We start from the raw sequence: 21,716 nt of genomic DNA, 5'->3' as shown, positions 1-21,716 counted from the left end.
AAATGACGTGACCCAGCAATAGCAAAGTAAATCAAGGGCTATTCCTGTCTCTAAAGCCACTTCAGCCAGCGGATGAAAATTCACAGAAGTGACTTCAGGTGAGGAGGATCTATAATTGATATATATTGTGGTGCAGCAAAGCAGGGTTTTGTCATAGGATTTAAGTGCTATATAGTTCCTCTTTTATAATCATTTGCCACTTTCAATAATCGGTAACACTTTATTTCAAGGGTACCTTTATAAGGGCTTCTTTAGACAAGTATGCGTTATTAATGTGTTATGAAGTCCTTATGCAGGTACCCATCAAATAAAGTGTTACCAAACAATCTCCTTATTCTAGCTCATAACAATTGGTTCTCAAATACAACGTAACAACTTAAACTTCACAATACATTTCAATAACAGGAGGTAAGAGTTTTCACTTGTTCATATCGTTTCCAAAATGACGATCTATTAATGCATTTTATTTATGACACGCCAATATTGAGGCAATTACATTCCAACACCATAGATATCAGCATCTGTACCAAAAGCATCCTTTCTACAGTAATTGAAAAATGGAAGACACGACTAGACAAATCATGCATGGCTGATATTATTACGGCTGCAGCCCTGTTAGATAGGATTATACAGGTACGTTCTTTTCATCGAGATGAAAGGATTAAAAGGGACACTTTCACACAGTTAAGCTAACCATTTCCAAAGACAGTGAAGAGAGCGAAGGTTCAAAGTGGCAAACGTGTGCTTCAAAGATGAAACCCTCCCCACTTAAGACATTGTCAAAGTTTCCCAACGCCTGCCAGGCCTGTGCAGCTAGCCCCTTTTGATTGAAAATAATATGATGCTCCATCTTTCAAAGATGTACGTTTCCCAAAGCATTGTTGATTGCCCTGTGTCCATTACTTGGAGGGATTATGATAATATTCCACATTGTGCTCGGCGTGATGCACAGGAAATTCAATACTCAAAAGGTTAATGCAATCAATTAGGATGACAAAGGAGTAAAGTAAAACCCTCCTGCTCGCTGAAAAAAGAGACAGGGGAAAAAGGGTGGAGAAAAGGTATTGAAAGCTTGAATGGATCCGCTGAGAGAAAAGAGGCACTCAAAAAGAGAGAAAAATAGCATTTACTCTGTGTACCCTTCAAAGCCAACTGAGTGCAACAAACACACACACCACCATCATGCGCAACCACACACACACACACACACACACACGCGCACAAACACACACAAAAATTGTGAATTGCGTCATTTAGCATTTGACAAATGTACCTTTAACAATAAAGGAACAACACTTGTCTTTGAAGGTAATCGGACACACTAAGCTCGGGAAAATGGATCCAATGCTGGAAGCATGGCTCTCAATTAATAATGAAAATGTATAATGCTGTGGATGTTCTATGGACTTTCCAAGTCAAGTTTTTGCTCAAATCTTCCTTTTTGTGTGTGTATTGTTGCGTGGATTGAATATTAAACAACAGTTGGGGTCTACAACTGTGCACGTGAATGATATCTTTTGTTATTTAAATAGATGTTACAATCCTACACAACACAAAGGAGTCTCATCATTGCAGATAAATGGATAGACTTGGATGGCGGCACTGAGCTCTGCAACCGTTGTAATAATCCATATTACCTTTTCCAGACTGTGGCTCAGTCTGTCAGAGTGCTGATGTATTAATCACATTCTCTGTGGCTAATGTTAGTATTATTAGAGGCTGGGTTGGCAATACTTCACTAACATTTGCCACACCAATTTTTTTGCAGATAAGTTATGCAAGATGAAAAGCCTAAAACCTTGGTAATCAAGTACGGAACAGGACAACAACATCACGATAATAGCCACACACACACACCTCACACACACACCACACACACACCACACACCCGCACACGCACACACACAACACACACACATAGAAAAATAAACATACTCAGCAGTTTGTGGCTTGGGGGAAAAAATTCCGCAGAATACTTTTTCCTCTCTTTTCTAACAACATCAAGACAATGTGCCATATCTCCATACAATTACACAACTCAAAGGCCCAAACAGAAGCAAAAGACCTCAAAGTACAGTACTAAGAACAATATCGTCCCTTAATAGGTTTTCCACTACTAATTGACCTGTTGCAAGAACGTTTACAATTCACTCAGTGTCTACTTGAGTAACTGGCAAAGGAGAAGACAATTTCCTACATTTGCACTACCTTTCCAACTTAAGTCTGTCGGTGTTCCAAATGTTACAAGGAAAGAGTGAATTTGGAGGAAAAGCATTGTGTCTGGTTGGTGTTGTTCTATCATAGACACGGCACTAAAATGATTCATAAAGACCTGGGATTAAAACGGTTGTTTAGATGTCAGTTCTACACAATGCTTTCAGCTCTTTTCCACAAACAACAACTACAGAATTCAGACTTGGTGTGTGCAAGTGAGGAGGTGGACATCGAAACACAAAAGCCAGGGCTACGCGGTAACCAGGGTTACGCGGTAACCAGGGCTTTACATTCGGACCATAAGATATTTCACTTTTTCAGAGGCACAACTGCTGTAATTTGACCTACATCACATTTTTCTGTTTGGGCATTTCTCGGGGCCGCCAGCCACGTCACAGAAACAATGGGCCAAAATGGGCTTTGAAGTCGAGGCTGAATGAAAGCGGAGGGGCCGACACATGAAATGCCCTCACAGCTGGGCGGCCCCCAGTCAAAAGAAAAACAAATACTTTGAACGAGAGGGGGACACGCCGCTCCTGTCTGAGGCTTCCTAAGGCCCTGAGCCGCCACCGGGAGGTGGGCTTTCATGACGTGCCCATAATGATGGATGGATTCGGAGGAAAGTCTATTCACATGGAGATGTTACATCATAAATATTTACACAAGGCTGCCGTTTCCATGTAGCCTTTGCTTGTTTTGACACACTGGAAAAATTCAAAAGGCCAAAAAATGGAAGAGAGAGAGAAAATAGGAAAATGAGGGGGCGGCGGCTTCTTTTTGTTGTTGTTATCGTTGAGATATTACATCGACTTTTTCTCTGTCTCTAAGAGACAAATGGTATGGTCCTCCTGCAGGACGATGGAGTTTATTTAGCTACTCCAGTTCATGACTAGGCAAACAAATAAGCCACAGATATTTTTGTAGAATCGTGACTCTAATACACAATAACCTTCAATGACCACTATCTAAAGACAAAAAAAAGTTCACCATTTCAGAGGGATGTTGTTATTAACCATACAACTAATCCCAACACTATTACAATGTTCTAAATCACAATACTTTACCCCTTATGCTTCTGTTAAGAAATGTAACATAAAGGAATACACCTTAAAGGAGAGCTGTGCCTGCACAATTGCAAACGAAAGCCACATTTTCGGCACGTCAAGCCTTTTGCTAACAAACTTGCACACTCCTTTTTGAGAGCCTGAGCATTCAAGAATGGCAAAGAGGAGAGAAAAGGGAGCCGGCAGTTTTGTTGTTGGTAAGCAGCCCTACAAAATTCTTCACAGCGAGCACAATTAAAAGCCTCTGACTCCCCAAAGGAAGCCCCAGAACCAATGAAAACAAATTTGCCAGTTTAATTTTCCTCCCACTGTTTAAGAGAGAGGGGGAACCCAGTCTGGGAGTCTTCTCCTCCACCCCAGTTCTCTGGGAGCTTTGTGGAAGGGGGGAAAGGCATGCAGGCCCGATGTTGGAGCCAGTTGGGCATTCTGATTAGCTGAATTAAATATATCAAAACCCAATTAAGCTAACTATACTCCAGCTATTCAGGTTGAAGGCGAGGGGAGAGTTGGGTCAGGATGCGAGGGCTGCTGTAGTTGGCACACACTTGCTTCACTGGGCCTCCCAAAGCACCCTGCGTATTGGAGAGAAGGAAATCATCCTCCCCTTCATATTACAGTCTCCCAGGCTAATCAACCTTTCCAAATCGGCAGAGAAATTAAGAAAAAAGCTTCCCAAAAGACAGCAGCTGTAGAGCGGTCTGTCTCACTGTGGTGCTAAAACATCTACTATGCGCTCAGTTTTGAGCAACACTTTTGAAGGAAAACTTACAGAAAGTTCAACCATGGACACATTCCCAGGCATTTCTTTAGATAACAGCAAACACTTAATTTGCACAGAAGTAGCTAGTTAGTTATGCTAACTTTAGCTAGTTATCTAAGCAAACGAGAATGTTTAAAATGCCATGGCTGAATGCCTCTAGTTTAAACTCTAATTTCCCACAATGATTTTAATCAGAAGAGGACATCCATTCCATTTAGCTACTGTTTTTGTTGTAGTTATCAGGTCAAAATATTTATGCAAATGATCCCAATTCTAGTTGCAGCTTGTGACTAATTCATGTTGAAGAAAATGGATAAGTAGCCTAGGCTAGATATAATAGCTCTATTATATTTTAAATGATCTCAGACCTGGCTGATCTGTTGTTATTGTCTCAGAATAGAGTTTATTTTCTATTTTCTTCCCCAATAATCAAAATATACACACACACACATATATATATATCCTACAAACCAATGTGATGTCTTTTTTGTTGTTGAAACATCTTAAATTTGGGTCAACATTTTTTCATCGTTTGACAGCCCTACTACTAACATTCCCGTAAATTGAAAGACACCATGGCTTGTCCTAGTCTCAACCTGTGTTACTAACATTCACTTTGCACCTAGTATATCCTGGAAGTTGAAAGATTCCACAGGGTTCTCGTAGGCTATGCTTCAAGGCCCTGTAAGACTTCATGAATGTGTACGCAGTGGTTATGAAGGTGTTATATAGTCCTAGAAGTTACAATTATAATGCCTCCAGTTGGTGCAGCCATTAATATGGATTAATTAAAGTAACATCAATCTGGAGACGTAGTTGGGCCCTGATTGACGCCGAGAGTGTCTATTCCCTCCGATCTTTGACTGACGCCACCAAGACAAAGAAGTGTGGTGCAGCCCCGTCTTAATTCACAGGCATGCCACCCCCCGGTGACATTAAGGGTCCTCACTTTGACATGAGACAGCCCACGGTGTCACTTCTGAATGTACAGATCCCTCTTGACTAGGAAGCCAGGGGCAAGGGCTGTTGTGTGCATCCTCATGACAGACTCCTACATCAGCATTGTGCTCTACCAGCTAACATCATTAGCACAGAAGGTTTTGTTTCAGAAAAAAAAGCAACCCAGTTTCTACAAGTCACAAGTCATTAACGTCATTAACAATCATTAACAATCAACGTGTACAAGCTCGTTTTTTTATTGGTTAGATAGTATTGTGAGTTTCTGACAATGGTGTACAAGTTCAAGGAACAAGGAACAACTATTTAATACTGTGGCTCTTATTTCTTGGTTAAAAGGTTGTAAATTGACTCAAAGGTTTATAACGACATAATGACTACTAATGGTGGCAAAAGTCATCTGTATTTACCCTTCTGCATCTAATGGTTGGAATAATTACTAGTAATTAGTGAATGACATTCAATGGAACCATTAGAAAATGATGTCTGGGATATTATGGAGTAACACTTGACATAAGGGCTACATAAAACATTCATAACCTGCACATATCACATTCATAAGCAGTATATTCAACAACCACAAAAACTAATGGCAACATCAACTTACAGTTGCTGTGATAAGTTGTACGAAATGCTTATGTACTGCTATGAATGCGGTAGGTATGGCATATGAATGTCTTATGAAGTCCTTAAGTAGGTAACCTGCATTTAATATTATAGCATGCTTAGTTACAATTTACCACTAAAACCCCCAAAACAAGGCAAACAAAAACTATTGTCATTATGACAACCAACCTTGCAAGTGACAAGTGACATACTGCATACTTTGAATGTTTGTTATGTAAATGTTGTGTCATGAACATTCATAATGTAGTTCACATAACAAACTCTAGGTATTGGCCTTCTATCCTAAAGAGTCTTTGCATCTTATGTCAACTTTTAGCAATGACACAAACTGTTATCCAGGTAAGATGTTTAGCTAGTGGACAATTAATGAACCTAAACAATGGTTTGTGTCATAGCAATGCCATAACATAACATGTGTCATAACATAAGTCAGTCTTCATAAGAGGACACAACTGCGTATGGCATCTGTTATGTCATTACTACGCAGATGTTATGTATCCTCTTATGACAGGGCTTCAAGTATGTCTCGTTCTCTTGACTTGATAAAGCACTATCACTAAGAGAGTGATATGTATCTTTTACTGTATGTAGCCTTATGTAGCCTTTTATGTCAAACATTTATGGGTGGAGTGTCCTTATACCACTATGTTTCCAGCCCTAGCACGACCTGGAAAGGGTTATATAAGGGTACACTCACAAGTAATAGCTCTGTCTGCACCATATTACATGGTACCAAGAGCAGAAGAACACTGACTGCATATATGATCATAGCCCCAGACATTTCATGCTGTGAATGCCTGCTCGAAAAACCGATACATCAGGGCATATGTACAGTGTACGACATCACTGTGAGTTAATCAGCTGGAAAATAAAACGGTGGGATTCTAATAAGTAATTTGTCAATTTTTACAACCCCAGACACATTGATCCATGGTGATTAATGAAGATGCTTGATATTGTTGTAGATATGAACAGGGGAGAATGTGGTGGCAGTAATCAGTCATGCGGTATATTTGTCCTACCTCGTTTTCTCTTCCAGCATGGGACCAAGTCACTCCATATAGACTTACTTCATCTAAGAAAGAGGGGAGAGAGGTGTGTGTGGGATAGGGTAACATTAAAGCCCAACAATCATTTATTACAGTATCTACGTATACAGTACAAGTCAAAAGTTTGGTCACACCTACTTATTCAAGGGTTTCTCTTTATTTTTACTATTTCCTACATTGAAGATTAATATTGAAAACATCAAAACTATGAAATGACACATATGGAATCATGTAGTAACCAAAACTGTGTTAAACAAATCAAAATATATTTTATATTTGAGATTCTTCAAAGTAGCAACCCCTTTGCCTTGATGACAGCTTTGCACACTCTTGGCATTCTCTCAACCAGCTTCACCTGGAATGCTTTTTTAACAGTCTTGAAGGAGTTCCCACATATGCTGAGCACATGTTGGCTGCTTTTCCTTCACTCCGCAGTCCAACTCATCCCAAACCATCTCAATTTGGTTGAGGTTGGGTGATTGTGGAGGCCAAGTCATCTGATGCAACACTCCATCACTCTCCATCTTGGTCAAATAGACCTTACACAGCCTGGAGGTGTGTTGGGTCATTGTCCTGTTGAAAAACAGTCCCACTAATCGCAAACCAGATGGGAGGATGTATTGCTGCAGAATGCTGAGGTAGCCATGCTGGTTAAGTGTGCCTTGAATTCTAAATAAGTCACTGACAGTTTCACCAGCAAAGCACCCCCACACCATCACACCTCCTCCTCCATGCTTCATGGTGGGAACCACACATGCGGAGATCTTCCGTTCACCTACTCTGCGTCTCACAAAGACACGGCGATTGGAACCAAAAATCTCAAATTTGGACAGATTTCCACCAGTCTAAAGTCCTCATGAGAGTGAGTTTCATCATTGCGCTTAATGGTTTTTGTGACTGCACTTGAAGAAAAGTTTAAAGTTCTTGATATTTTTTTTTTTTTTGACTGACCTTCATGTCTTAAAGTAATGATGGACTGTCATTTCTCTTTGCTTATTTGAGCTGTTCTTGCCATAATATGGACTTGGTCTTTTACCAAATAGGGCTATCTGCTGTATACCACCCCTACCATGTCACAACACAACTGATTAGCTCAAACACATCAAGAAGGAAAGACATTCCACAAATTAACTTTTAACAAGGCACACCTGTTAATTGAAATGCATTCCAGGTGACTACCTAATGAAGCTGGTTGAGAGAATGCCAAGATTGTGCAAACCTGTCATCAAGGCAAAGGGTGGCTACTTTGAATAATCTCAAATATAAAATAAATGTTGATTTGTTTAACACTTTTTTGATTACTACATGATTCCATATGTGTTATTTCATAGTTTTGATGTCTTCACTATTATTCTACAATATAACAATAGTAACAATAAAGAAAAACCCTTGGATGAGTAGGTGTTTCCAAACTTTTGACTGGTACTGTACATATAAGAAATATATATATTTGAAGGTCCATTCTCTGCACATCTCTGATGGGCAATTAAAAATAAATGTTAAGACTAATTGAAGGGTACCTACATAAGGACTTCATAGCACAGTCATAACCCATGCATACAGCATTCTTAAGCAGTACATAAGCATGTTAAAATGACTGTTGACAACTGAATATTTTACTCATCGCTTTTCTTATGAACGAAGTATGTATGGATTACGAATGTGTTATGAAGTCCTTATGTAGGTACCCTTCATTTAAAGTGTTACCGAGGAAGGTGTACTTCAGCTGAATGTAGAGATAAAAAGAGGGAGGGGGATGGGGAATAGTTTAACAGTTGACAGAGTCCCATCTTCAATTCAACAGTGGGGAGCAGGTGTGATATCCGGTTAACCAGTTTTGTGAATATTTCAGCACAGCTTGCCAATGATCATTTACTTAGAATCAGTAATCCCACAATCAGAGTGAAGGGTGTGAATTTATTTGTCAATAACATTGAAGGTCTAGTTAGCAAAGGGCTGCTCAACACATTCATGGAGAATGTGAAATTAGGTCAAACGTGATCTCTTTCCCTTATGGCAACAGTCATATGATACAGGTGCAAAACATTTCAAATGATGTGGTGCAACATTGTAGATGTGAGACATGTAGTTCTCAGAACCTCAAAAGGCTCTTGAAAATGGTAAGGTCATAGCGTTATACAGAAGAGACACTTTAAGCAGGGGTTTGAAGGGTGCGAATTTCTAGAAAATCCAGAGGTTTCTGGAAAATCCTGCTATAAACATAAAACAAGGATTATGACCCAGCCATATAACGCCTATAACAAAAAATATTTTAAAAGATGAATGTGTATGTGTATTTAAGCATACAGTTGGCTATACTTCATGAATGACATTCAAAGCCCACTGAACTCTATAGCACCCAGCTATTGGCAAAGACAGAAACTTACTTAGGCAGAACCAGTTGAGTCACTGCAACTTCTCAACAAAGTTTCCTAACCTTGAGAGCACAAGTGAGGCCAAAACGCAATAATAATTCTAACCTGATCTTCCTACTTATTTTATATCTCCCCTCAGCAACCTAACTTCTACTCGGCAACAGTGCAGTTATTAATTCATAAGGCACTAATTAGTTCTTTGTTTAATTTTGTGTTAAACAGACTGACCAGAATGATAACGACTCGCACTGTAGCGCTTCAGTCCCATGCCGCTCCTGTTTGCTACAACAAGGGAGCATCGTGCGACTAGCATGATGAACCCAATTCCCTTCTAAGTTGCACTTCATTAAGTCAAAATGTGACAAGGAGCTTAGAGGAGGAACTGGCAGATCTGATCATACATAACAATGCAGGCCCAGTAAGTTTGGAAAGGGAGGGGTGGGCAAGGGGGGGCTGTGGATTCCAGCATGCATGTTGCTAATTTTCTATTTTCAACCCTTGGGGGACATCTTTCATTTTCCTTTAATTGTTTTTGTTCAGGGCTGCAGTGTCCTCTTTTTAAATTGCAGCTCCTATCAACTCCCTTGATCAAACCCCTGTGCAACATCTCAGACAGACGAGTAAACAACAGGGTTGCCCTTTTCCACGGCGGGGTCACGGACAGAATGCGCCCAGTAAATAGGTGACACCTTTGTACCACACATAGGCCTACAGTATAAAATACAGGCTAACAGAGTGAAAACTAGCGTGAGATGTCAGAATGGCAGTAACAATGAAACAGAACTTGAAACATAACGTTTTTGGCGTTGTAAGTAGAAAAACCTGCTGAACCACACCAAATGCAAGGTACAGAAGACGTCTAAAACACAGGAATGTGACAAGGTTGTCCCAACACCACATATTAGTCATACACTATACAATACATGACAAAATGGATGTGGACACCTACTTGTTGAACCCTCATTCCAAAATCATGGGCAATAATATGGAGTTGGTCCCCCCTTTGCTGCTACAACAGCCTCCACTCTTCTGGGAAGGCTTTCCAGTAGGCATTGGAAGATTTCTGCAGGGACTTGCTTCCGTTCAGCCACAAGAGCATTAGTGAGGTCAGGCACTGATGTTGGGTGATTAGACCTGGCTCGCAGTAGGCATTCCAATTCATCCCAAAGGTGTTTGATGGGGTTGAGGTCAGGGCACTGTTCAGGCCAGTCAAGTTCTTCCACATCGATCTCGACAAACCATTTCTGTATGGACCTCACTTTATGCACGGGGGCATTGTCATGTTGAAACAGTAGAGGGCCTTCCCCAAACTGTTGCCACAAAGTTGGAAGGACAGAATCGCCTAGAATGTCATTGTACGCTTTAGCATTTAGATTTCCCTTCACTGGAACTAAGGGGCCTATCCCGAACCATGACAAACAGCCCCAGACCATTATTCTTCCTCCACCAAACTTTACAGTTGGCACTACGCATTGGGGCAGGTAGCGTTCTCCTGGCATCCGCCAAACCCAGATTTGTCCGTCGGACTGCCAGATGGTGAAACGTGATTCATCACTCCAGAGAACGCATTTCCACTGCCCCAATGTCCAATGGCGGTGAGTTTTACACCACTCCAGCCGACGCTTGGCATTGCCGATGGTGATCTTAGGCTGGTGTGCGGCTGCTCGGCCATGGAAACCTATTTTATAAAGCTCCAGACTAACCGTTATTGTGCTGACGTTGCTTCCAGAGGCAGTTTGAAACTCGGTAGTGAGTGTTGCAACCGAGGACAGATGATTTTTACATGTTACGCACATCAGCACTCACGGTCCCGTTCTGTGAGCTTGCGTGGCCTACCACTTCACAGCTGAGATGATGTTGCTCCTAGAAGTTTCCACTTCACAATAACAGCACTTAGAGTTGACCGGTGCAGCTCTAGCAGGGCAGAAATGTGACATCCTATGACGGTGCTACGTTGAAAGTCACTGAGCTCTTCAGTAAGCCCATTCTATTGACAACGTTTGTCTATGGAGATTGCATGGCTGTGTGCTCAATTCTATACATCCGTCAGCAACAGGTGTGGCTGAAATAACCAAATCCACTAATTTGAAGGGGTGTCCACATACTTTTGTATATATACTGTATCTACTGTCAAAGAGTTAACAAAAATGATATATTTTTATGACTTGAAGGTATTCCTCATACAACACTGTGCTCCACAGACAGTATTGTAACCAGTAGGCACTACACTAAATTACACTATCAATAGCACGTTAATTACATTTGACAAACATTGTCCTTGGCCTCAAGAAAAACAACAGTACATTCTTCTATGAAAGCAACAGAAGTGAAGCCCCACCAAGATGTTGTTTCTCCCTCTCCAACAATCTCCCTACTGGCTGAAGATGTGAAAAGCAGACGAGTAATTACACTGTATAATAGGCGAGATTGGCATTTTCAAAAGCATTTTCATGTGGATGAAAATTACATTGCACAGACTATTCTGTATTCACTGGTGCAGATAAATAAACAAGGCATGGAAGAGGGGGGGACCATAAAGAAGGCGCAGTACAATGGCAAGCAGGTCAGTAATTAGAAACTCTGTTTGCACAGTAATAATTTTAATATATTCATCAGGAAACAGGGCATGCCTAGCATGATAAAATCCCATCAAGGAGCATATCCTGGCTCTCTCTAAACCTTTCCGACAGACTGACAGCATACTGTGGAGAATCTCGGAGACAAAAAACAGGTTTTCAAATGATAGCTAGGCCTTTCTTTTGAAAGGATAGTCAGCATCATAACAGCTGCCAGTATAAAATAACATGCAGATGCAACCTTTCGCTTATATGATTGAATTGGTTGAGCAAAGGAGAATATATTGATTAGTGAGTAAAAGCACTTTAACAGCATTTTACTATCTTACTACATTTATCTAAATGTGTACAGATCTGGTCTTTCACCATGACAAGGGAATGAATGCTATTTCGATTACAAAGCGTATAACCTTGTTTGTTATTGTGGGTGGTGGTGATGTTATGGAAATTATAGCAAATTGTTTAAAGGAGTCCTGACACGCAAAAACCTTGACCTCATGAAGCCATTTCCCAAACACAGAAGAATACATAATTGTAAGAGGAACCGAAGGAGGAGCGAGCGGTGATCACGGTCAACAACATTCTTGCTATAAGATTACTTTGTACAAAAATAGCTCCAATGAATCCGAGAGTGAAGTGTACCAGTGCACACACCCAGAGTGCATGTTATGTTAAAGTAATGAGCACACCTAATGCAAACCAAATCTCCATCAAAGATTTAACAGATTTTCTTTTAAAACATTAAGTCTGTGAACAAGTCAAGCTTATATGTTGTACCTGAGTGTGTGCGGGTCTACAAATCGAACATGAAAAAAAAAATCAGGAACACACACTGTCATTCCACTGAGCTGAACCACTTAAGATAACAATCAACTTTGTTGTAATGATTGCCAAACTATTGTCTTTGTTTCCTGGTTCCATTTCTCACACATAAACTTAGAAACGTACAGTTTACATGACCCCAGCCCAAACACAAGCAATCGCTAATTACACAAACCAGAAGCCGCATACTACAAGAATAACCTTCTCAACAAATGACCCTCTCCTCAGTTTCTCCTGCTCTGTCTAATAATACGTGGTGCTTCCCAAGTGACTTTTTTGAATGGTCGTGGCACAATGAGAAATTGAACATTTACTTAATGACACTGCTCATGCATATTTGACAACACCTAGTAGGCCCCCTTTTTTGGGCTGTCACTTCTCCCTCCTATTCTCCTAGGAGAGGAGCGAGCGGGGGCTCAGGGGCAGCTTCATCTACAGTTCAGCCATACCCAGCCGTCCGCTCCTCGACTTACTTTGGTTGTCCCTCCCTTTGAAACCACAGGCTTATGCAGGACTGTGGAATGGTGAGCAATGTGCAACAAGTGCCGGCGCCATGGAAACCCCAGTTTCCCCCCCAAAATTTTCATTTTTATCCCTTTTGAGGACCTGTCACTGGCCAAAGCAAGCATCACACGACCCTGGGCCTGGCCGTGACAAAGCCTATTTTCTGCCTCCAAATTGATTGATTAAAAAAAAGTTTTTAGGAAAACCATGTTAAAGGACAAAAAAAGTGACACGCAGAAGAAAGGCCCAATCAGACGGTTTCCCTGGTAATATTGCACGGAAAAAGGAGAACAATATTATAATCGCCACAAAAGAAGGGTCAGGCCAAGCATGAAACTTGACAACAATAGTGATTAAGACGATGATAAAAAAAAAGCCAGTGATTTGGTTGGTAGGTTGAATCGAACAACATTTATAACCGCACAGTTGAACCATTTACATAGAGTGAAAACCTTTTGAGGTATTTTCTTTTTGGAATGATCATGCTTTTAGTCCATATGGCATTTGTGATACTCATCCAACACACTTGTTGTACAACGTTATAGAACATGAATCCACACTGAAAGATCCATTTGCTATTATAAACCGGGTAGTATGGCTCCTGGGTGCTGATAGGCTGAAAGACGTTTTTATATCAGACAATATATCACAGGTATGACGCAAAACTACTTGTTTACTGCTCTAATGACGTTGATAACCTGTTTATAATAGCAATAAGGCCCGAGGAGGGTGTGGTATATGGCCAATATACCACACCCTCCTCGGGCCTTATTGCTTAATTAGACCCCTACCAATTCTTCAACTTGCCCCCAGAAATGTAGATCTTGCTAGCAAGGTAAACCTAACAGCATTGACTCCAGTAACACTTTACTTAGAGTGGTGATATGTAGCATTCAAAAAGCCTTCATATGCATGACGTAAAGAGTCATTATTCCCTACATATGTTTATATACTCTGTACCAATGCATTGACATGAAACATAACACACACTCCATAACCTTTATAAGCACACTACTTTGTCTCTGCTGAAAACCTATATGTCCATGTCTCTGTTATAACATATGTTTCTCATGAAGTGTGCTTTATAACAGTTCTTATGGAATGTTTTATGTCAATGCTGCATAAACATATGTAGGGCATAGCATATAAACATATGCAGGGCATTATGACTCTGTATGTCATGCATATAAAGGTTTTATGAATGCTACATATCACCACTAAGTCAAGTGTTACCCTGACTTCTTTTTGGTGTATGATTCTCACCCAGCCACTACAAATGATGGTATGGAATATCTAGGTATTCACAGTCTAGTATCCCCCCTCGATGATTATTCATGCTTTTTGCATAAGCTTTCCTCCACACTTGAGCGCAAAATGATCCATGTTCTGTTGTTAATCATGTGTAATATGGGATCAATATGCTATGCACTGAACATTTCACTCCTCTCGTTGACCTAAGTGACAGACCATTTAAACTGAGAGCGAGACTGGCTCAGCTGGTCTGGCAAGCACCAAAGGAGAGGCCACATTATTAATTAATCTCAAAAACACAGGTCAATAAAAAAACTTCATTGCTTACATGTTTTGCCAGATTCATTGCATTTTTCTAAAGAATGGATCTTTGTATTCTGTGTGTCATATAATACAGTGCCTTCAGAAAGTATTCATACACCTTGACTTATTCCACATTTTCTTGTGTTACAGCCTGAATTCAAAATGGATTAAACAGATTTTTTTCCCCACTTATCTACACACAATACCCCATAATGACAAAGTGAAAACCTGTTTTTAGAAAGTTTTGCCATATTACTGAACATTTTATACAGAAATATCTAATTTACATAAGTATTCACACCACTGAGTCAATTCTTTGTATCCGCACCTTTGGCGGCGATTACAGCTTTGAGTCGTCTTGGTTATGTCTGTAAAATCAATTGAATCCATTTTGAATTCAGGCTGTAAAAAAAACAAATGTGGAATAATTCAAGGGGTATAAATACTTTCTGAAGGCAGTGTAGTTGGAAAACAGATGCAAAAAAGGATAATATGAAATATTTTGGTGTATGGTTCTGATTTTGTGTGAGATACAGTACCATTGGTGAATACAGAGGATATAGCGTTGGTAAGAGGCAAGTTGGATCCTGTTTTCCCTTTCTTCCTACCTTGAGAGGAGGTATTTAGAGAGAACAGAGGGTGAAGCAGGAAGCTTTGTTAGAGTCGTCTGCACATGAAAAATTAGTATTCTAGATCCTGATGGTTCTAAACACAAAAAGGCCCCGCCAAATCCCCACGGCGGAGGTGTCAGACGGAAAATGACGAAAATCTGCTCCTTGACAGGGAGTCATTTATATTTTAGCTTCGTTCCATTATCTTAACGAATCCATCATAAGCCAATGCAATATTAACAGCAGAAAATCAACTCATTAGATCCAGGGGGATTTAATCAAGATTGCAATCATGTATGCGGTTCCTGGATAGTTGGCTCTCTTTTTTTTTCTTTTTGGTCCTTTCCACGTAATTGCCGCATCTCAGATCTTAATAAATTATTCTCGATCCGAGATTGATGCCTTTTTTTCCCTCCCTCTCACGCCAAGCACTCGCCGTCTCCGACTATAATATTTACCATAAACATTATTATGTCATGGGCACACAGTTTAAAATGGCCTTTAGCTAACTCGTAGAAGTAATTGGCTTCTCCATTTCTCTCTCGTTTCCTTGTTAATTGCCCAGTGATATTGCTAACAGTTCCCTCAGAAAGAGAAAAAAGGCTTATTTTGGACAAGCTGGGATGTCTTACTGAAGTTTCTCTACCTCTATTGGTGGAATCTTAAGAGACTTCACTGTGTTTGATATTCGCTAACAAGTCAGGCAAACAGATAAGCCTTTCTTCCGCATTTGATGAATGTGAAACCCTAACCGTAGCGAGTTATTAACGAGTTATTAACAGAGGTTGCTCAAATATCAGGTAAGGAAACTATTTTTGTTCAGGGTTTCACATAAAATCACTTGCCAGAGGACAAGCTTCACAGAAATTGCCTCCACTTAAACAAATAGATCATATTTCTCAGCCTGGCATGAAGGCAGAACTATTCATATTAGTTCTCACATTTATACTATTCCTCTACTTTCTCACAGCTAACAACTGTTGCTACCCGTTTTTGAACAATGTACAGACCAGCTTTAAAGGGATACATCACATAGTTTATTAGAGTAGTTATTAGCTTAGCTAGTCATCTTATTTACGCTGTGGGGTGTTGTTGTTTCATCCAAACCGTTTTTAAGTTCATTAGTTGTTCATTTTTTCAATGTCTGGAATGTTGTGATCCTAGTGGAAACAGATTGTTTCAACTATCAGTGCTTTCAAAAGCTAAAACAAAGTGAACTATCCCTTTAATCTCATACATATCAATGATAATCCACTAGCCAACCAAGTAAATATCCAGTCAGTTACAGTGAAGTCTCGATTGTTCAACAGCCAATAAGGTGCCTGGAGTATGAGTGGGATGCAATAGCAGGTAGGCCCACGGTTCCCCATCTACAAAAAGGAAGACATGACAAGCCAGTATGTAGACCACAACGTGGTATAAAACCAAAATGTCATTTTCATGCAGATTGCAATTATTATTTGAGAATAAGGGTAAAGTACTTGTTCATATCGCCCTATGTGGACCTTTCTCCTTTATACCTCTCTGGTTCCACTCATCGCCCTGACAACTGGGCTTCCATCACCTACAGGATTAACTCCCAACATGTTCAACAAGATCCAAAAGTGTAAAAACTGTCGAAGAGCCATTTAATCTGCCTATGGAACAAAGCCTTTTGTACAAGGGCTAACCTGACCTTGTCACTCTGAGTTAAACTTCCCGTCTATTCGGCAATATAAAGCCCTTGCCAGGCCTTCTCCCCCTCCCGTCTTCCCTCTCTCCCTCCTCTCTGTCCTTCCTCTCTGTCCCTCCCTCCTGTGTCTGTCCGCCTCTCTCCGTGTCCAGGCCTGGGCCTGTGTAGCAGCACCAAATGCTGTGTTAATCCCTGTCTCTCTGAGATGGCCAATAGTAAATCCAAGCCCTCAGTAAACCAATCTCAGAGTTTTTTTATCTTGATTTATTAGATTACCAGTCCTGGGTCCCTGAGTCCCTACTACACATACTAATCCTAATCAGAATAGACAAGTATTAGCCCAGTTCAAGGGGAGCTAAACTGTGACTGTGGCCAACTTTCAGTGCAAGGGCAGCTGGGCTTACAGGCTTGGGTGTGTGTTTTATCCCTTTTTCCTTTTACATTAGGAGAATGAGTGTGTAATTAAATACATAAATCCTGACACACAAACCCTCAAAAGGCCTAAAAACCACTGAACCCCGTCCATTTTGCAGTTTCTCCCAGTACAATGAATTTACTGAGCCAAGCCCAATCATTTGTATCTTTCTCCAATTTTGAATGTCGAGCAATGCAAATATGAACAGAAAGTCCCAATGAGAACATTTGCAAGAATTAATTTTACATCCGAATGAATTCAAAGCAATGTTGTCAAAGCAGGAGCTAGTGGGGTTAAATACCTCATTCCCTTTGGTCTACAGTGTTCTAGAATTTAAAAAAAAGCTCTACAGTAATTGAAATACACTTCTTATCTTTGACCTGTCAATATAATACGGCGGAGTGAAGGGACGAAATAAAGAGAAACGGGCTTTAAAAATGTGGAAAAGGTTGCATTCACTGGATAGTCTTGAATTCATTCCTCCAAGTCTAAAAGAGACAAAGCATATGGCCCTACGGGTCCTGGTCAAAAATAGTGCACTATATAAGGAATAGGGTGCCATTTGTGATGGGCTCAGAGATGCAGATGTACTGTTTTCAACCAGTCTTGTTGAATGTGAACTGGCATTCGGGGAGGCTGGAATGGGTCCATGTGACACATGAGGCCTGGTCTGGGGAACATTCAGAGTGTCTGCTGGTACACTAATGCTGCTGGCAGCTGTTAGTCTGCCAAAAACAGCAGCAGCAAGGCTATCTTGAAATACTATTGAAAACTGCTAAACCTCATCCTCGCCATGTAAAGTTAAACTACTGCTAAACCTCATCCTCGCCATGTAAAGTTAAACTACTGCTAAACCTCATCCTCGCCATGTAAAGTTAAACTACTGCTAAACCTCATCCTCCCCATGTAAAGTTAAACTACTGCTAAACCTCATCCTCGCCATGTAAAGTTAAAACTACTGCTAAACCTCATCCTCGCCATGTAAAGTTAAACTACTGCTAAACCTCATCCTCGCCATGTAAAGTTAAAACTACTGCTAAACCTCATCCTCGCCATGTAAAGTTAAAACTACTGCTAAACCTCATCCTCGCCATGTAAAGTTAAACTACTGCTAAACCTCATCCTCTCCATGTAAAGTTAAACTACTGCTAAACCTCATCCTCGCCATGTAAAGTTAAACTACTGCTAAACCTCATCCTCGCCATGTAAAGTTAAACTACTGCTAAACCTCATCCTCGCCATGTAAAGTTAAAACTACTGCTAAACCTCATCCTCGCCATGTAAAGTTAAAACTACTGCTAAACCTCATCCTCGCCATGTAAAGTTAAACTACTGCTAAACCTCATCCTCGCCATGTAAAGTTAAACTACTGCTAAACCTCATCCTCGCCATGTAAAGTTAAACTACTGCTAAACCTCATCCTCGCCATGTAAAGTTAAACTACTGCTAGGCGCCAGCACAGTCAATCACTGATCAATCTGGGAAAGCTAAAAATGGTGCAAGAGGCCATGGTCTTAAATCTGCTTTTCATCCTGGGATGGTCACATGGCCAGTTTGAAAAGAAAGTATATACAAATCAGATTTTGTATATATGATTTAGTATCTTGATTTAGTGCACTTCTACGGTCGGCAAGCACGTGTCTGATAAGTACAGCATGAAGATCGTGTGCGTGTGCAAACATGTGAGTGTGTGTGTGTGTGTATGGAGGTGTCATCACTACACTACAGAGGTTGCCCCTGCCCCCCTGCCCCCCTGCCCTGGGGTGATAGAGGGAGCTATGTGAGAAGTGACAGCCATGTCTGCTCCCTGTATGTGTTTGTTTGCCCCAGAAAACGAGACAGTGGCTTCCCTGCAGCCCCCTGGGCATGTTTAGTGTATCTCGACTCCCACCGCATGTCCACCATTTGATACAGAGAGAGGGGACGTCCAGGTATAATAATAACTCTATTGACATGGGAGAAACGGATTCTTAAACTTCTTCAGGATGTGCAACAGGAACAGACGTTCATTGATTATTTTGGGGATTTTTGTGCAAAACGCATCACAGTTTTTGCTCTGTGCTGAAAGTGCTCTTGAAAACTTGACTGCTGACATGCACACTTTTTGGGGATTGTATTAACAGTGGACGAATGAACAAAATACAAAAATATAGATTTTGAGTGAACTATTCCTTTAACTGTTCCTAATTATCTGTAGTGTGATATACCTAACATACTTTACATAATAACTGCTGTGCATAACACCTTATACATCCCCATTCCACAACATGGTTAATAATAATCATTTGTAAAGATCTGTGGAATCCTTATGGGCTATTCAGAATGCTCTCATGATGAACACTCCACGAATAGTTCTATATAGAAAGAACCTTCTAGAAAAGGTTCTGGGTAGAACTTTTTATTTTACAGAGGGTTCTAGGAAGAACCCTTCACGTTTGTAGGTTAGGTATAACCCACTTTCCAGATTGTTCTGTACTGTGATATCCAAGTGTTTATAAATAGCAGTCACTGACCACAACATGTGTCGATATATGTACACATTTACAAATATCCATGTAGTGCTTACAGTATGTATGCCTGACCAACACTGGGAATGGTTTGGGGTAGCTGTTTAGGTCGTGCCCTTCCACTCAAGTGACACCAAATGTACTTTGAATATTAATTTCCTTAGGTAGACCTTGTGCAGCCTTGTGACCCAATCCATATCTGTTCTGTCCTGTCTGCCCTTCCCAGTCTCTCTCCCCCTTTTCTGTAAGTGGGAGATATTTCACTAGCCTATCAGTTTCCCTTTAGACATGCTGGTCTATGCAGGAAAGGCGCCCATGTAGGGTCACTGATTCTCCTCTGTGAGGCCCCCTCTGAAACAACTGTGAGTTCAGGCCAGTGGATCTCTCTCTCTCTCTAACTAGAGAGAGAGAGAGAGAGTGTTGGGAAATTAAAAGAAAAATAAGACAAAACATAATTTAAAAATATATCATTATTCTTTGTCTTTAATTTCCTGACGGGTAACTAAGAAAATTATTTGTTTTTTAATAACATGAACTGTTCTAAGCATCGGACTTGTAATCCAATTTGTTGGCATATGTTCTTGAGAGACATCTTAAGCCAAACGTCTTAATAATTATTTGTGTACACAGCCTGTAGGTAGTCAAATCTACCTTGCTACTAAATAATAGGAACCTGATCATTTTCCATGAAGGAGTGGAGCAACTGAGTGAGGGAAGGTAAGCAGCTGCTTAAATGTGTGGAGGATAGGATGAGGTTAAAAGGAGTCAATAGAGGCTAAAGAGACAGCAGGTCTAGCATTGACAGAAAGAGTGGCAAGGGACTGCAGTTCAGGACTTCTGGAAACTACACCAAAGTGCCAAAACGAACGCCACACCAATTGTTGAAAAAAAGAGAGAGAGAGAGAGAGAGAGAGAAGGAGACAGAGAAAGAGAGAAAGAGAGAGAGAGAGAGAGAGAGAGAGAGAGAGAGAGAGAGAGAGGGAGGGAGAGCGAGAGCGAGATGGAGTATATGAAAAGAAAGGGAGGGAGGGAGAGAGGGAGGGAAGGAGTGAATGAAAAGAGAGGGAGGAAGAGAACAAGAGAGGGAGGGGAAGGGTCAATGGAGTGAGAGAGGAAGAGGTGAGGAGAGAAAGAGAGAGGCAGAGATGTGCCTTATGGAGAGACCGAGAGAGAAAGAGAGAGGCAGAGATGTGCCTTATGGAGAGAGCGAGAGAGAAAGAGAGAGGCAGAGGGGCTGGTGGTGGGGTGTAGTTATGGGAAACACAAACGGCCCATGCCTCACTGCTCCAATCAATCTAGCCCCGCAATCAATCCAGCTGCCGAGAGCCACGGGCAGGCCCCACTCTCAGGCCTATCAGAAAGCAGCCACTTGTTCCGAGGAGCTTCTGACTAATACCCACTACAATGTCACTTCTATATTTGTATCCTGCTAATCTGCTTCTCCCTGGGCTCCAATCATTTCCACTTTCTTGCAAATTTATCACTAGACCGAAAGGCCGGTGCCAGATCCTAAGTGCCTCACCCTTTTAAATTAAACAGTGGCATTTGTGATAAAGCCACTAAATTCCTTATCTAACTGCTCTGGAGAGTATTTCCAGGCAAAGTGTCACTTTTCCTAAACCGGAGCGCTCCTGAGCCCACACACACACTCCCTGCTGAACCCCGGCACTGCCTTTTCTTTCTGCCCTCTGTTCAAAGAAGGAGAATTGGGCCCGAAATAGAACGAAACAAGAGTGAGATGCGTTACAGAACAGAGCGCTTTTTTCTGTTGTTGAAGTGAAGGAGTGATAATGGTCAACTGACTCCCACCGGTCGTTTGTTTGGTTTTCACTCTGACGTTCATATAACTTTTAACTTACTTTGTAACTTGCTCGACTTGGAATAATACAACTTCATTAAAACAAATGATTTGGTGTAAGAGAAGTAGCCTATGACTGAATAATGGTTCATATCTATAAAATGACTGAAAATGTACTGAAAATGTGTCCATAGTTGGATGCAACTTTACA

The 21,716-nt window shown here is 40.9% G+C and overlaps 1 protein-coding gene across 2 annotated transcripts in view; it reads right to left on the bottom strand.

The window, feature by feature from the left end:
• The window catches only part of casz1 (castor zinc finger 1), a 257,172-nt gene that overhangs the window by 108,468 nt on the left and 126,988 nt on the right, over nt 1–21,716 (bottom strand). Inside the window, exon 4 of one of the 2 annotated variants that reach the window (XM_029719434.1) lies at nt 6,645–6,697. The exons of the other annotated variant lie outside the window; for it this stretch is intronic. The gene's annotated coding sequence lies outside the window, so the exon portion shown is untranslated. The remainder of the gene's footprint in view (nt 1–6,644; nt 6,698–21,716) is intronic. 2 annotated transcript variants of the gene reach the window in all.

The sequence above is a fragment of the Salmo trutta genome, chromosome 28 (genome assembly GCF_901001165.1).
Source record: "Salmo trutta chromosome 28, fSalTru1.1, whole genome shotgun sequence".
NCBI lineage: Eukaryota > Metazoa > Chordata > Actinopteri > Salmoniformes > Salmonidae > Salmo > Salmo trutta.
Note: the sequence above shows the minus strand (reverse complement) of the source record. Positions and strands in the feature narration are given on the sequence as shown.